Genomic DNA, 11,338 nt, shown 5'->3' on the forward strand with positions numbered 1-11,338 from the left:
CCCTGGGTTCGATTCCCTGGCACCACATATACAGAAAATGGCCAGAAGTGGCGCTGTGGCTCAAGTGGCAGAGTGCTAGCCTTGAGCAAAAAAGAAGCCAGGGACAGTGCTCAGGCCCTGAGTCCAAGCCCCAGGACTGGCCAAAAAAATAAATAAATAAATAAATTAGTGTCGATTTTCACAGAAATAGAAAACAAAGATCATATAAAATGATGTTTATTGAAATGAACTCCAAAAATGGGTAATGAGTTTTTTAATTGTTTTTATTTTTGTTTTACCTCACCTTTGTCAGTTTTTGATTTCTGTTCTTCTTGTCTTGTATGTAAGTTTATCTGTTTTGGGGAGGCAAAGGGGAAGCACAGAAGTAAGGGGACAAAGTATGAACAAATGCAGCAGTGATAGTCACTAGACACTATGTTTAAAATGAACTATACAACTTTTGAGGGAGGAAGGTTGGGAAGGAAAAAACCTGGGAGAAAATGAGGGAAGTGATGACACTGATCAAAAAGAAATGTAACTGTGACTCCTCTTACATCACCTTTAAAATAACAGTAAAAATAAAAAGTACATAAAGAGTTGCCACATATAAAAAAAAAAAAGAAAGAAAATTCACATCAAAAGAAAGTGCCCTTAAAAAATCAAAGCAAACCAATCTTGGGGGAAAAGACTGGAGTTATCAATAGTACCAGAATTTAAATTGTACTCCAGAGCCACACCAACAGTAACAGTCTAGTACTGACACAAAAGAAGACCAATGAATAAGAACAAAACCAGTGAAACAGAATAAGAGACTTTGAAATTAATTCATGAATATATGCCATTTGATTTTTGATAAATGAGCACAATACACAAGTCTGAGAAAAGATAGCCTCTTCAACAAATGGTGCTGGGAAAACTGGCATCTACATGCAGAAGGTGGAAAGTATACTCAAGTATCTCGTTCTGTACTGATAGCAATTCAAAGTCATTAAATATATTTATGTAAAACTTTTGAACTTTAAATTACTTCATTAGAGAACTGTGGAATGTCTTGAACATATTGTCATATATCAACATGTCTATTTGCTGAATAGAACTTAAAAGTGCAACAACTCAGAACAAGCATTGACAAATGGGATTATACAATTTTCAAAAGAAAGAAGTATGAATGGCCAGTAAATATGTGAGGAAATGCTCAACTTCCCCAGTCATAAAGGAAATACAAAGAAAAACAATGAGATAACATTTTGTACCAGTCAGAATGTACATCATCAAGTACATAAACAAAAAGGCTAGTTAGGATACTAGGCAAAAGGAACACTGTATGCTGTTGATAGGAATATAAACAAGTGAAATACATATAAAAACCACTGTAATGATTCCCTGAAAATGTAATAGTAGAAATAAGTAAAATCCAGTAATACTACATTTACGCATATATACAAAGGAATAGCATTCAATTTAAAATAGAATCACTTGAACACCCATGTTTATTCATGTTTATTCACAATAATCAAGCTATAAAAAGAGCCCAGGTGCACTATTACTGATGCATGGATAGAAAAGTTTGTATATAAACAATCAAATATTATTCACCCACAAAGAAATTAAATGGATGAAATTGACTATCATTTTTAAGTGAAATAAGACAGCATCAGAAAGACAAAGATCACATATTTTCTGAGTTACGTGGATACTGAAAGATCAAATTATGTGAAAAATATGTGTAAACAAAAATAGAATCAACTATGTATATATTGCATGCGTATATTATGCACATATACTTTATATATGAAGTGTATGCATATATATTTATACATATACATAAAGTTTCCTAACATATTTGTAATTGTGGGTCTCAGAAGATGAGAAGTAGAGAAGAAAAAGGGAAGTGAAGAGGGTAGATTATGTAGTGTGATGGAGCTAAAAAGTCTGTTCAAGTTATATTGTATGCATAAACGTCGAAATGCAATCTCTTTATACAACTGATTCATGCCAAATTCGTGGAAAAAGAAACCTTTCAAAATAGCTGGTAACATTTTTGCATTTAGATTTCTGAGGAACAGAGAGGAACTTCATGTTGGAGCCCAGTAAGCATTGTTAATATTCCTTAAAACCCTTAGGAAATGCAATTTTACATCACTTTTTATGAGAATATTTTTGTATGCTTCCCTTGATTATGTTTGCAAAACATGAATTATATTTTCATCTTTGTGTTTCAGAAGTCTCACAGAATAGTATTTCACATACTTTCTTCAAGAAACAATAAAAGACCAAGTTCACATGGAATACGATGGCCACAGGTAGAACAATTTATATCTAAGTAAGTTTAAAATAATTAAAAGGGTAAAATTTCTGCTTTACTTAAAATATTTAACATATCGTATTTGTTTCACAGTGACAGAAATATATGACATACTTAAATAAAATAAGACAGGACTAAAATATATATAGTATAAGTTATGAATGTCCAAAATCTTGAGCAAACATCTCAAAAGTTAATCCAATTCATTTTTTCTACTCATGAAAATTGTACATGCTTTTCTTAGATGAAGTAGAAGTACTTCAAATCTTACATTGATACTTTTGCCTCACACATATATAATATTTTATTTTAATATTCATATAATTTAACCTAATGTACTCATAGTCAATCCCTCTTCAGTGAAAAGAATATGAAGAATATGTAACAAAAAAGAGAACAATTAGTCTTTTATTCTTAAAATTTTAGAATGATACATGATACTGTAGTGGCATGTCCTTTCAAATATATATATGTGTGTGTGTGTATGAGAGAAAGAATGAAATATTATTATATGTGTATGTACACAGAGAGAGATAGAAAGAGAGAGAGAAGAGAGAGAAGAGAGAGAGAGAGAGAGAGGTGCCACTCTACTTTGAACTCAGGTCTTCATGCTTGGAAATCATTTCATGACTTCTCCAACAATGCTAGTTCTTTCTTTCATTTATTTTTTGGAACCAGGTCTCAAATCTATGACCAGGTCAGCCTACACTCTGACTCTGTCATTCACATTCTCTACATAGCTAGAATAACAGATAACACTCTATTATACTCAGATTTCATGTTTGAAATGAATGATTTGCAACGTTTTTTGCAGAGAATGTCTTGGAACCACAGTCTTCCTAATATCAGGGACATAAGTAGCTAAGTTCATATGCTTTAGTAACCAAACTTGGCTGAAATACTTCATCTGCCCCTTTACATCACCTTTGAAGGCAACATACACTCATAAAGTTACACTGCCTTGAGCAAAAAGAAGCCAGGGACAGTGCTCTGGCCCTGAGTTCAAGGCCCAGGACTGGCAAAAAAAAAAAGGAAGATTAAAAGAAAAGAAAAAAGAAGGCACCTAAACTATCTTCTCAAACTTAACATTGATACAATATATAGTATCTTCTCATTTAATGATTATATATGTGTGTGTGTGTGTGTGTGTGTGTGTGTGTCAATTTACAAATCAACAAAGCAAAAATGAGCAAAAGAGAAATCAGTAATTTGTGTCGACTAACAAGGTGTATGTAATTATAAATGAAGCATATGGTTCAACAGATGGAATGAAGAACAAGGCACAAGTCCTAACTTCAAACCCTTGCACAACCAGAGAAAATTAGAAGATGAATAGTATTTCTAAAATGTAAAACATTCATATGTTAGTAATTACAAAGCAAATAATACTGTGTTTTTCTAGCATAAAGGATCTGAAAATCACTTCTTCAGAGGTAATACACAAATGAAGATTAGGTAAATAAAAGATGCTCATTGTTGATATTTAATGAGGAAACACAAATTAAATGAAAAATGATATACCATTCTGTACACAATAGGGTCGCAGTAGGGCAAAGCATAAAAAATAAATTATGGCAAGTGTGCAGAAAATGTGCAAGCATTATACATTGTGGGGAGGAATAAAAAATGGTGCACCTGGAGGGATCGAGAGAAGATGGCGGAGGAGCAACAGTGCCCTAGCTGAGCTCCCTCCAACAGTGCAGTTTTCCCACCCCAGAGAAACTTTTACCGCTAGATAGACAGCTCAAATAAGTTCTAACTGTACAGGGATTCCGGCCAGGAAGGAAAAATCAACTTAGCTGGTCTGAAATCACAGATTCAAGCTCCAGGCGGAGTCCCAACGCCACACTAGTGCGGGTGACGGCACCTCACTGCGCACCCCGCGCAGCTCAATGGAGACCAGGGAGAAATTCTCCAGATAGCAGTCTACATACAGATTGCAGGCTGAGCACAGATGGGAAGAAATCTCAGAGACAGCGTGAGTACTCCCACGAAAGACAGTCTCGTTCGCGCCCACAGAGCAGCTCCTCCCTCAACCTCAAGAGCAAAGCTCCATCTTTAACACTGGCAAAGCATCAGACCAGACTGGAGCTAAATCCTGCCTGGGGAAAGCGAGAACAAAGCGGCCATCTTTGAGAAGGGCAAGAGGGACCAATTAGTGAGAGCCAGCTGCGCCCAGGAGAACACCCCCTGCCCAGGTGGGAGGCATGTGTGGGCCTCCGCCCGGCTAGAGGTGCCCGCCCTGCTCGCCGGAATTCCTAAACTAAAAGGCAAAAGCAGCAAGCAGCTATCGGTGGCACGGAAATGCCAAACGGGAGAACAAACTTCCTGAGACAGATAAACGGTCCCATTTAGATGCCCAATTCCCAGCCCGAAACAGAGCTGAATTCAATACCCAGCTCTTCCCAGAAGGCCACCCTGCCCAGGAGGGTGGAACCTCCCCAAGGCGAGTGTATCTCAGCCAGGTAAACCAGGCCAGAGTTGCCCCGCCCTGCTGAGTCCACAGCCTATTCAAAGCCAGGCTTTAAAGGCAGCGACCCCACAGCAGACAGAGGAGCCACAGATTCCAAGACCACTCACGTCCCCACCTACAGAGCACACCCAAGTCTTACCTGCAAGCTGTGGGAACCACAGAGACCCAGGATTGCACCAACAGGGGAGAAGGGTCAGAACAGATCCACCCCTGCAAACTGAAGGCACGTCAAACCAGCCAAGTGGCAGAATAGACTGCAGACCATCACAAGGAAACCAGAGACTGTAGAAAGTCCATCCAACCAAGGAAGACTTTTTTTTTTTTTTGGTCTCAAAAGGTTTTTAAGCTTTCATTTTTTTTCTCATATATTCATTTCTGAAACATCATTGGTTTGTTTGTATTTCCCATTTTCACCTGTTGGTTCTATCATTTTTTTGTTTTTGGTTTTTTGTTGTTGTTGTAGTTGATCATTTTTTTTCTTTTTTCTTTTTCTGGTTTTTCTGTTTTTCCTTTTTATTTTATTTTTTTAAAATAACTTTTCTCAGTTAGATGCATCTGTCTTCCAGTATTCTCTCTTTATTTCTCTTTATGTATTCTCTATCTTTAAAAATTACTTTCTTATGAATAACATCTCCACTCTTTACTGCTAACTCTCCACTGTCTATCATTTTAACCTTGTTGTTTCTACAGATTCTACTCTCCTCCACATTTCCACGTCGCTTAAACTAAACCAAAATCACCACCCCCCATACATTTTACAATAGTTTCTTTATTACCTCTAACGTACCCTCCTGACTAACTACTAGGTCCTCCAGATCCCATTGACGCCCGGTTATTGGATAGAGGGTATCCCCGCTTAATTCGAGTGAAACAAAGGGGTTCATAGAGAAAGCATGTCCAAAAGAAGGTTAATATAAGAACAAAAATTGCTCATAGAGTTGTAACAGTAATTAAGTAACTACTGAATACAGGGCTCAGGATGTTGTTATATTGAAATTGTATTCTTTAGGAACACCAAATCTAATTTTATAGACATTCCCAATCCAAATGGGCAGAAGTAACACAAGAAAGATGCTAAACAATGAAGTCTTATCCCCTACTCAAAACAAGCAGGAAGCAGAGCAATCAAAGACATAGAAGAGAACCCCCAAAATGCTCTACAAAGTCTACTGATATACATGATAAATGAAAAGTTAGAATCGCTTCAGTCAATTTTTCTAGAGCATGAGGAGGCAAAGCAAAAATTAATGGAGAATTTCATGCATCCACAAATAGAAAGATAAATGAATTTCAAGAGTCAAATGAAAAGATAGCTACCCAGCATAAAGATTTGAGAGACAACACTCAAAAACAAATTAATGAAGTTAATGAATTAAAGAAGTCCATACAGGACCTAAGAAATGACATGGAAATTACCAGGAAAGACCAGTCAGAAGGAAAAGAGATTCGAAATCAAGTAGCTAGCCTACAGTCCCAACTAACTGAAGCAGAGGATCGAATCTCAGGAGGTGAAGATTCCCTAGAATCTATGGAGAAAGATAAAAAATCAATACAAGTCCAGTCCAATCAACAAAACAGATCACTACAGGAGATGCAAGACACGAACAGGAAGCCAAATTTAAGAATAATAGGTATGGAGGAAAACATGGAGATAGAAGTTAATGGAATAGGCAACCTATTTAACAGAATATTAGCTGAGAACTTCCCAAATATCCAGAAGGAAAGGCCTATACAGATACAAGAAGCATTTAGAACCCCAAACCGACAAGACCAGAATAGGACATCCCACCGACACATTGTGATCAAAACAGGATCAGTAGAGTACAAGGAAAGAATCCTTAAACCTGTTAGGGAGAAGAAAACAGTCACATATAAAGGAAAAGCAATCAGAATTACCCCAGAATTCTCAGCAGAGTCCATGAAAGCAAGGAGAGCTTGGAATGAAGTATACCAAACACTAAATAAAAATAACTATCAACCAAGAATTGTACCCAGCCAAACTCTCATTCATAGCCGAAGGTCAAATAAAAGTCTTCCACGGTAAGGAAAAACTGAAACAATATATCTCCACCAAACCAGCTTTGCAAAAATTCCTTAGAGATGTACTATACATGGAAAATAATCAAGATCCAAATACAGACAGAGAAATGAACCCTAAATAGTAAACATCAGATCAAGAAATGGGAAGACACAGCTTTTAACAAGATAGTGACAATAAAAGGAACAAACGATCATCTCTCAATCCAAACTCTCAACATTAATTGAATTAATTCTCCATTCAAACGACATAGGCTCATAAGTTGGATCCAAAATCGAGATTCATCTTTCTGATGCCTCCAAGAGACACATCTATCCAGCAAAAGTAAACATCTTCTAAAAGTGAAAGGCGGGAATCAAATCTATCAAGCAAATGGCCCCCATTTGCAGGCCTGAGTTGCAATCCTAGTATCAGACAAAATTGACTTCAAATTAAAAAAGGTAAGAAGAGACAAAGAAGGTTACTACATACTAGTAAAGGAATCTCTCCTACAGGAAGATATAACCATTCTAAATATCTACACCCCAAATGCAGGAGCACCCAACTTCATCAAACAAACACTACTGACTCTATAAACAATCAAAGACCCAAACACATTAATAGTTGGGGACTTTAACACTCCACTATCACCTCTGGACAGATCAACACGCCAAAAACTGAACAAAGAAACCACAGAACTAAATAATTGCATAGACCAACTAGACTTAACCGACATCTACAGAATATTCCACCCAGCAACAACAGAATGTACATTCTTCTCCGCAGCACATGGAACATTCTCCAACATAGATCGTATCTTAGGGCACAAAGAAAATCTGTATAAATTCAGAAGTATCAAAACCATTCCCTGCATACTCTCAAGACCACAATGGAATAAAATTAGAGCTCAACTCAAACAGACATCACAGAAAATCCCACAATTCATAGAGACTAAACAACACACTGCTGAACCATCAGTGGGTCATCGAAGAAATTAAAACGGAAATTCACATGTTTATGGAATTCAACCAAGATGACGACACAAAGTACCAGCTCCTTTGGGACACAGCAAAGGCAGTCAGAGGAAAATTTATATTTCTGAGCACATACACCAACAAACTGGAGAAACAGCAACTCAATAATTTAAGGAAGCACCTTAATGTCCTAGAAAGAGAACAACAAGCCAAACTTCAAGTCAATAGATGAAGCAAATAATTAAAATCACATCAGAATTAAATCAATTAGAGATGAAAAAAACCATCGAAAGAATCAACAAAACAAAGAGTTGGTTCTTTGAAAAAATCAACAATGTAGACGGACCCCTGGCAAACCTGAACCAAAAAACAAGGCAGCACACTCAAATAAGCAAGATAAGAGATGAAACAGGTAACATAACCACAGAAATAACCAAAGTTCAAAACACAATAAAGGACTATTTTGCAAACCTTTATGCCAACAAATTCGAGAACTTGGAAGAAATGGATGATTTCCTAGAAAAAAATTCATATCCCCAAACTCAACCATGAAGATTTAAACCTTCTAAACAGACCCATATCCAATATTGAAATAGAAACGGCAATAAATGATCTCCCATCCAAGAAAAGCCCAGGTCCAGATGGAGGCACTGCAGAATTCTACAAGTTCTTCAAAACAGAACTCACACCAATATTTCTCAAACTCTTCAAGGAAATTGAAAGAGAACGTTCACTACCAGACACATTCTATGAAGGCAGCATAACCCTCATCCCAAAACCGGGATGGGACTCATCACGGAAAAAAAACTATAGACGGATTTCCCTGATGAACATAGACCGCAAAAATTCTCAACAAAATACTGGCCAATTGACTTCAACAGGTCATCAAAAAAATCATACACCACGATCAACCTGGATTCATCCCAGGGGTGCAAAGTTGGTTTAATATACGCAAGTCAATTAATGTAAAACACCACATCAACTGGAGCAAGGTAAAGAACCACATGGTTTTATCTCTGGATGCGGAAAAAGCATTCGACAAAATCCAGCACCCATTTATGCTTAAAGCCCTGGAAAAACTGGAATTCCAGGGAACATTCATGAATATAATCAAGGCAGTTTATGACAAACCAACAGCAAGTATAACTCTAAATGGTGAAAAACTAAAGCCATTCCCTTTAAAATCAGGAACAAGGCAGTGGATGTCCACTCTCTCCCCTTCTCTTCAACATAGTACTAGAATTCCTAGCCAGAGCAATTAAGCAAGAGGGAAATATAGAGGGGATCCAAATAGGAAAAGATGAAGTTAAACTTTCTCTCTTCGCAGATGACATGATCCTATGCCTAAAGAATCCCGTAGACACTACCCCCAAGCTACTAGAGCTGATTCAAAACTTTGGCAAAGTAGCAGGATATAAAATAAACCCTCAAAAATCAACGGCCTTTCTCTATGCTAATGACCCAAAGACTGAGGCTGAAATCAGGAAAGCAACTCTTTTTGCAATAGCCCCCCAAAACATAAAATACCTAGGAATAACCTTAAACAAAGGAGTGAAAGACCTCTTTGATGATAACTTTAAAAGCTTGAAAAACGAAATTAAGTCAGAACTAAGGAAATGGAAAATCCTCCCATGCTCCTGGACAGCGAGGATTAATATAATCAAAATGGCAATATTGCCAAAGGCTATCTACAAATTCAATGCGATACCCATTAATATCCCAACACCATTTTTTAATGAAATAGAGGAAGCAATGCAGAAATTCATGTGGAACAATAAAAGACTTAGGATAGCAAAAACAATCCTAAGCAGAAAGAACAGTGCTGGAGGAATTTCAATACCCAACTTCAAGCTATATTCTAAAGCTATAGTAATAAAAACACCTTGGTATTGGCACCAGAACACGTCTGAAGACCAATGGAATAGAATTGAAGACCCTGAAATGAACCCACAGAACTACGCCTACTTAATGTTTGATAAAGGAGCTAAAACAATAGCTTGGAAGAAAAATAACCTCTTTAACACATGGTGCTGGCAAAGCTGGTTCAACGCATGCAACAAACTAAAACTAGATACTTATATATCACCCTGCACCAAAATCAACTCCAATGGATTAAAGACCTCGAAATCAAAACAGATACCCTGAAAATAATAAAGGAAGGAGTAGGAGAAACACTTGGGCTCCTTGGCGCAGGACGGAACTTCCTTAACAAAGACCCCAAAAGGCTACAAATGAAAGAAAAGTTGGACAAATGGGACTGCATCAAACTGCAGAGCTTCTGTAGATCAAAGGGCATAGCTCGCAAGATAAACAGAAAGCCCACAGACTGGGAGAAGATCTTTACCAGCCATTCAACTGACAAAGGCCTCATATCTAAAATATATGCAGAACCAAAAAAATTACCTTTCTCCAAAACAAAACCACAAAGAACCAATAGCCCCCTCATCAAGTGGGCTAAAGACTTAAAAAGAGACTTCTTTGATAAGGAAATGAGAATGGCCAAGAGGCATATGAAAAACTGCTCTACATCAGTGGCCATAAAAGAAATGCAAATCAAAACAACATCAAGATTCCATCTCACCCCACTAAGAATGTCCTATATCAAGAAAACCAACAGTAACCATTGTTGGAGAGGATATGGCCAAAAGGGAACCCTCCTTCATTGTTGGTGGGAATGTAAACTGGTTCAGCCACTCTGGCAAGCAGCATGAAGATTCTTCAGAAGGCTAAATATAGAACTCCCCTATGACCCAGCAGACCCACTTTTGGGTTATCTACCCAAAAGAACACAAGCAAAATCACAGTAAAGCCACCAGCACAACAATGTTCATCGCAGCACAGTTTGTTATAGCAAGAATCTGGAACCACCCCAGATGCCCCTCAGTAGACGAATGGATCAGGAAAATGTGGTACGTATACACAATGGAATATTATGCCTCTATCAGAAAAAATGACATTGCCCCATTTGTAAGGAAATGGAAGGACTTGGAAAAAATTATACTAAGTGAAGTGAGCCAGACCCAAAGAAACATGGACTCTATGGTCTCCCTTATTGGGAATAATTAGTACAGGTTTAGGCAAGTCACAGCAGTGGATCACAAGAGCCCAATATGAGCCCTTATGAACACATAATATGATGCTTAGTTAAATTAACTCCATGTATGGAAACGATTGTTATATCACAGTAGTAACTACTTTCAACAGCCCATGTGTATCTGTAGCTTCTATTATTGATGATGTTCTTGTATCACCTTCCTGTGGTTGTACCTACACTATCACTGTAATCTTATCTGAGTATATTGGAAACCATGTATACTGGTATTAGAACTAGGAAATTGAAAGTGATTCCAAAATTGAGGGACACAGGGTAAAAAAAGAAAAATAACTACAAAAGCAATACTTGCAAAACTGTTTGGTGTAAGTGAACACCTCATGGGGGGAAAGAGAAAGGGGGAGGAGCGAGGGGGGTGTGAAGGAAGAGGTAACAAACAGTACAAGTGCTGTATCCAATCCCTAACGTATGAAACTGTAACCTCTCTGTACATCAGTTTGATAATAAAAATTTGAAAAAATGAAAAAGAAAAAGAAAA

Source organism: Perognathus longimembris, chromosome 28 (genome assembly GCF_023159225.1).
Source record: "Perognathus longimembris pacificus isolate PPM17 chromosome 28, ASM2315922v1, whole genome shotgun sequence".
Taxonomy (NCBI): Eukaryota; Metazoa; Chordata; class Mammalia; order Rodentia; family Heteromyidae; genus Perognathus; species Perognathus longimembris.